This window comes from Gymnoscopelus braueri (genome assembly GCF_963280865.1).
Source record: "Gymnoscopelus braueri genome assembly, chromosome: 6".
Taxonomy (NCBI): domain Eukaryota; kingdom Metazoa; phylum Chordata; class Actinopteri; order Myctophiformes; family Myctophidae; genus Gymnoscopelus; species Gymnoscopelus braueri.
This window is the reverse complement of record NC_137607.1, coordinates 5,062,229-5,069,715: the sequence shown is the minus strand read 5'-3', so window position 1 is coordinate 5,069,715 and position 7,487 is coordinate 5,062,229.

The window sequence follows — 7,487 nt, the reverse complement described above, 5'->3', positions numbered from 1 at the left end:
TCAATACAAATGATGTCTTAAAATGTGAATTCCAGGACATCTTCTTTTGAAGCTGTGGGAGCAGATTAATTATTTGGAGGAAGGGCAGTTAACTGTACTTAACAGGCCACACACCCCATTTATTTGCATCCAGGGCCTTTCATTTGCATTGCTCCACTCTGCTGTGATTTGTTGGGTTTCACTTTTAAGCAACCAAGGCTGAGTGTGATTGTTTTTGTCTAATGGTGTGAATGGTTGATCTAACCATCTAGTGATTTTAGCCGATCAAAAAGACACTGCTACCCACCACCCTTTTAATAGATTAAAGAGCAAAATTATGTCTAAAGTAGAATCCAGGAAATGCACAAGTATCCAACTATATCATTACTTATGGTCCACCAGTGTTCGCCTTGCCCAACCTGAGGCTCTCTCTTTGGGTTATGTGAATGATGTTGGCAAGTAACAGCATACCACTCAGGACATCTTTGAAATACTATGTAATACTATCCCCCATGTGGATAATTTTACTTCCTTAATGGACTGGACTGTTATTTTATTTAGTTTTTTTTGTGTGCATATTATCTGCTTTATTTTTATAGAGTGAACAGAGAGACATTCAGATAGAGTGACCATATTTTCACAAATCCAAACAGAGGCCTGTATTCACTTAAATCACTTAAAAGATAGCTCACTACTCATTGCAATATGACACAATGCAACTTGTAGATATGCTATGTTTTATAGGGATGGCAAGCAACTAAATAAGTGTCTATCCCTGTACAGCGTGGTCTATGCTGACCTCCTAGTCCTTAATCATTAAATGTAAGGATGCAATTGGTGATGGTACTCAAATAAATGGAGTATGTTCAATCTCAATCACCAGGTATGTATGTTACAATATCTAAATGTTATCACAATGTAATTTAAAACAATTTAAAGACAAGGCAAGTTTGTTTGTATTGCACATTTCAACAAGACCATTCAATATGCTTTACATAAAACATTAAGCATTAAAACATGAATACAGAGCATTAAGAGTGCAAAATAAACACATTGTAAAAATGTTTTAATTCAATGAAAGAATACAGCCAGCGGCAAACAGAAAGGTCTTTATCTTTTTTCTTAAAGAACAGAGAATCGTAGCAGATGAATCAGGAATTTTGATTCTGGGGACAATAATAAGTCAAAAGAAAATAGCCTATCTACAAGCTCACAACACGTCACAACGTGGCACATTGTGGGCTTGGGGATCTGCAATTCGGGCTATGTGTCCCTCACAATAGGGATGCTAGGGTTCTAGTGGTTAACGAACTGCACCAGTTGCCACCCCAAGGTCCTTTTCCCTCATTCCCACGTAGATGAAGGGTTTGTGCTTCAGTAGGTATTTCATCAAATCACCAAGGAATATTCCCATGGCAAATAGATGTGTGGAAAATACCAACATCTATTTGCATACACAGCTATTTCATCAGTGTTTGACCCAAGTTACTCTGATTCATTGTTGGGTGGGCGTGACACCTTATCATTGATTGGTATGTAGCTTTGCTATTCAGATGTAATTCAGTCAGACAATCAGCACATAAAGAAGACGACTCATTGTCATTGTTTTGTCTGCATGTAATGATAGTGGCTCATTTGCAATTGCTTGGTCTATAGGTTTACCATAGTTTCACAGAATGATGGGTCATTGTTGTAGTCCTATTGCAGTACCATACATTACAATAATGTCCCCATACACATGACATGGCAAACAAGTGGAGTCATTTTAAACTCTCCATAAATTAAACCTCAATTGAAATCTTAACTGTGTACTTGCTCGAGCCCATGTACTCAAGGTCATTTACCTAATCTGAAAAGGTAACGCATACAGGTAAAAAACGTATAGTGTGTTGCAAAAGCTATGGTCTAAAAGCCCAGCTGAAGATACATAAGCAAACTCATTCAGGTGAAAAACCCTTTAGTTGTACAGTTTGGCAAATGCTTTGGTCAAAGTTGTGATCTGAAAACACACGAGGATTCAAACAGGGGAAACATATTATAACATGAATATACAGTGTGTGGCAAATGTTTTGAGCCCATTTACTCAAGGTCATTTACAAGTAGCTGTCATAGACCCCAAAAAGCCTGTAGTAGAATTGCTTTTCACAACCTCCACTTAACCCAATCCCGATATTTAATCAACTAAACAAAATGATCAAATCAAAAATTGGATAATTGACTACTTCACCTAGAGGACATTTTCAGCGTTTAGAGATTTTGGGTTTAATTTGATCTATGGATATGAAATCATATATTGCCACTGTCGGGTGGAAACCGTGTATGTTCAAAACCATTATTTTATATTATTATTTGTGAAAATATCAGATCTAAAAACTCACAGCTTGTGTGAGCTTTTAGATCTGCTATTTCATTACTTTTGTTTCATTTAAATGTGGATATACAAGGTTTCTGCCCTACAGCAACAATATTCTTGTTCAAGAATCTGCTATATTCTGCGAAAGCCTTCCCCACAATAAGGACGCTGGGGTTTAAGTGGTTAAATCAATAATGTAAACAGTTTGATATAATATATGCACGCTGGCCCGCTGTAATATAAAAATAATAATTTTGTAATATATCTGTCTCAATTCACAAAAAGTGAGATACCATTTGTCTCCATAGAGCACTGAAGTCTGACGTAATTTACACATCCTACCTGGTTCGCGGTTTTCCACCCCCGTTCTGAATTCCCATAGACGTCTTTAATATCGCGTCAAATAAGAACTGTGTTCCAAAAATATATTTTTTTTATTAAGAGTCAAACCGGCGGTTTGACTCTTATGGATATGAAGCATCAACTGACGGTGAGCAAACGATAATGTTACTTCAGCCGAATTAGTTACATTTTCGCCAGAAACAGACTGTATCAAATATAAGTGACTGACTATCATAAACAATACAGAACCTCCTCCCTGACAATATCGCCGAGACAGTTTGTTTATTTTTGGACCACAATTCTTTTTTTCCCCTTCAGATTCTAAGATGTCCCAATGTTATTCTCCATAGAGAAATTACTTTACCTTACCTTACTTTACTTCTGTACTCTATTGGTGCTGACTGAATTTTAAACAGTAACCGACATGAGAACATTTCTAATCACATTATGTGAGATAATAACCAAAATTATCCAGGCTTTATGGCTTTATTTTAAATACGGTTTCTGTGTACTATGAAATGCACTTTGTACTTTCACTTTTGATACTTACATGGGCTTCAAGATGAGATACTTTGATATATTTTAAGTATATTAACTCATTGAGTGCCCGATTTATTTCTGGCTATTTCTGGCCAGTTTTTCAAAGTAAAAAAAAAGGGCTTAGGAAGCGAGATACAGCCTTTTTCAGTTATAAGTTAAACAAGGAGTGGCTGGAGCTGCAAATCTTCAGATAATGATATCTTGGTTTTTTTCTATTTTTTTCAAAAACACGTGAAACACGTTAATGGCATGTTGCACCATAGCGGTAAAACATGTGAAACACGTTAATGGCACTCAATGAGTTGTTAAAGGGATTCACTTTCAAGTAAGATATAATTCTGTCTAGTGTGTTTGTTTGTATGTTACTGTTTTTCTGTATTTTAATAATAATCAATAATTATATATATAGCTTTTACTAACATTGGACATGGAACAAGGTGAGGCAATACTAGTTAGATGTTTAATTGTTAAGTAAATAAGGTTCTTGATTTGAGTAGAGGGCATTAACATTTAGATTTGCAGTGATCTGAAGTGTTCGTGGGGGACAGTTTATGTCTATTGTTCTACCACCCCCCACCCCACACACTCTGATTGGCCCACACACACGCAATCTGATTGGTCCATCAGACACACCCTCTGTGAGTATTTAGCAGGGCTGTGTTGTGTAGTGATAGTCAGTGCAGCAGAGGATAACACAAGGAGAGGAACGTTTTCATTTTCTGCTGTACTTTGTTATTAGAAATTAGATGATTTGAAGTGGTTTCCATCTATCTTCATCTATTAGCTACAAGATATAGAGAGCTAGCTTTGAAATATGGATTTACTACAAACACTGGGGTCCTTCTTAATCGAGCAAATCCACAAGCCACTATCTACAGCTGCTGCTGAAGAGATATTTGGCATTGCTAGATTAATCACAGCGGAGTACGAGGACGAAGCTTTGCGCTACAAGCAGGAAATTGACCGACAACGCAGACTACTGGATATGGTTTTGAAACCAAACGTCAAATTGCACAGAGAAGGTTGGTAAATGTACTTGATTTCATGATACAATTAAGTAGTTAAGAAGTTGAGTGCTTATCAAGTATTGTGTTGCAGATGTACAAAAGGATTGCTACATTACAGTACAAAACAGAGTTTTTCCATACATATATGTGCTACTGGTAAACCACAATCGATGCATCTGATAACAAATGTCCATTGAGAAACAACGAAAGGGTGAGAGACGTCAAATTTGAATAACTTTGCGTTTGTCATTGTGCATGATGATAACGATACCAAAATGAGGATGTGGAACCACAGCATGAAAAAATGATAGATGTAGTTATGATGCAACATGTAATAACTTTCTCTCATTTTATCTTTTGTCTAGATTCTCTGCATGTGTGTGAAAAGGAGGTTTCCTTTGAACCTCTAGACCTATCGCTAGGTCTAGACCAACACCTTTCTGTGTGCAAAGAGGAGGTTTCTTCTGAGCAGCAGGAGAGAACCCCCAGTCTGGTCCAAGAGGAACCACAGTGTCCACAGGTCAAAGATGAAGAAAAGAGAGAGTCTCTGGTCAGCACCTCACAACCAACTAAAGATGACCAGCTCCTCTTCTCAAGGAATAATATAATGAACTATGACGAGTGGGTGGAGACCAGGGAAGTTCAGGCAGCTTTAAACGCTCTGAAATCACGCAAAAGAAAGAATATGTATGAACAAATATTGCCTTTGAGTGACAAGCTGTCCTACTTCCAAGAACTGAAATCGCCGAAACGATCCAAATCCATGAAGATTGAAATTGTGAAGAAAAGCAAGAAGAGATACAAAATAAGCATGATACCAGTTAGTTGTACCGTTTGTGGCAAATCTGTGTATGATATGAACACCCACATGGAGATTCATACAGGGAGAAAATACTTTCGTTATAGATGTCGGATTTGTGCTGAAGGATTTGAACACAATGCAGAACACAAGGCCCACTTCTTAAAGTGCATTCACTGCTTTCATGGCAAACTGTACACCGGCAGGTGAATGAAGAGAATGGAATATTGTGTTGACAATACTAGTGTCTAGCTTCATAAACAGGCTGTAACATTTACCACACATGTTCAAATGTTTATATTATTATACTACAATTCATATTCATACAGGGGGAAATACCTTTGTTTTAGTTGTTCATATTGTGATATACACATTTTCCCCCAAAAAGTGTTATACCAAGTGACTGCGAAATGCAGAAGAATTTATACTTATTGTTTCAAAAGCTTATATCAAGTTACCCTTACCATGAACATTTTAGTTGCAATTTGACATAGCTCTATTTACATATTTTTTATGCCCTTAATTGTACATAACCGTTTTTATATATTTTATATTTGTTTTTATATTTTATCGTGTCAATACAGCTACATTGAATTGATTTAATCATAATTATTCATATACATTATTGTCATAATGTATATGAGAATACATATAGTATAATATATAGTGATAGTAGTGATATATAATCACTAGTTCCTTGTGTTTTTAAACTACAACAGGCCGTGCAAGTCCCCACAGCTCATATAGCTAGTGATCACCCTGCCCCCATCCCCAAAGTGCCCCACACCACTGAGCAAGTGTGTGTTGTTACAAACTGTACTCAGGAATATGAATAAAGAGATCTTCATTCATTGTTATACATTTTGTTTTTGTTTTTTTGTATTATTACATTCCCATAACAATTATATTATTATATTGTGTTGACAAGAGTCTAACCTTATTAGCACACAGCAATACAATTGTTTTTTATCATCAGACTACAATATTCTTTTTTCAGGGAACAGCAGAAATAAAAGACTAGAGAAGTTGTCAAAACATCTAGACCTATAGACGAATCCACAGACGCGCTGCCTGTAGCTGCCTGTAGGCGGCCATTGCTGCGGTGTCGCGTCCGCGGAGCGTTGACACCGCAGCAATGGCTGCGCCCAGGGCAGCGCTCCGTGGATTCGTGTATATGGAATGGTTGTGATTAAATTGACCATTTAAAGGTTGTTCAATAATAACTTATGATTTTAACATCATCGCTGCCTCTATTTCATCTGAATTTTTGAATTAGGTCATCTGAATTTGTTTCCATCATGGTTGAGTTTGTGTTATGAGTATGAGTCAATTAAAACTACCCCAACATTTTGTACTTCAGAGGACCAAGTCTGACTTAAAGGAGAAGTCAGTGCTAATGTTCACGTGGTAATTCATGTAGTAAGTGCCCTTACATACGTGGGCTGGTGACGCACACTGCTGCTTTGTTGGGTGTAGTTTCATCAATAGAAACGTCAGTCCCGTTTGGGGTTAAGTCTACACTCTCCTCCCATTCCCAAAATGTCCTACCGTGACTTGAGGACATTGTGAACACACGGCAAACCCCCTTTTTCGGTTGTATTGCTATTGCTAATTATTTTTGTTGTTTTGCCTTTGGTGTGCTTTGATTTATTGGGGTGCCGCTGCCCTGGGCCGGTCGGCCTGTCCTTCCTCCAGCACTGGCACAGTATAGTTTATTGCTAACCCACTGTTGTAATTACTTTTATCCCATTGGATGAATCATCTTTTTATTGATGACAATTTTGATGATATGATATTGTTAATTCAATTAAAGCTTTTTTACTTTTGTTAATACACGTGTATGCCTTTATTCTTAAAGTACACAACGTATAACAATGGATGAAAATCACTTTATTCATAAAGTGCCCCACACCACTTCCTCAGTGTTGTGGGGCACTTTAGGCATGGAGGGTGATCACTGTGAGGACTTGCATGGCCTGTTGCAGTTAAACACAGACAACTAGTGATTATACAATGTATCACTACTATCACTATACATAGTATACTAAATGTATTCTCCATTTGGATTAAATCAATTAAATGTAGCTGTATTGACATGAGAAAAGAAAAACAATCAAATTTAAGAAATGTATGTACAGTTAATGGATTAAAGAAATGTGTAAACAGATATGTCACATTGCAACTTAGAAAAACTAGCTAACAAAACCACACAAATCATAATTTGCTGACATAAATAGTTATATTGGCAAGGTTTCCAGTTCGATCCCGGGCTCCCCCCAGAGTTGGTGTCCAAGTGTCCTTGAGCAGTGTTGGAAAAGTTACTAAAACATAGTAATATGTTACTTTATTACATTTTACTTGTTTAAAAATTAATGTAGTTACTTTACTTATTACTCCGTGCCAAAAGTAATTAGTTACTTATTACTTTAAGTTAAAAAAAAAATCTCGCCCCCAGTAATTGCATCCT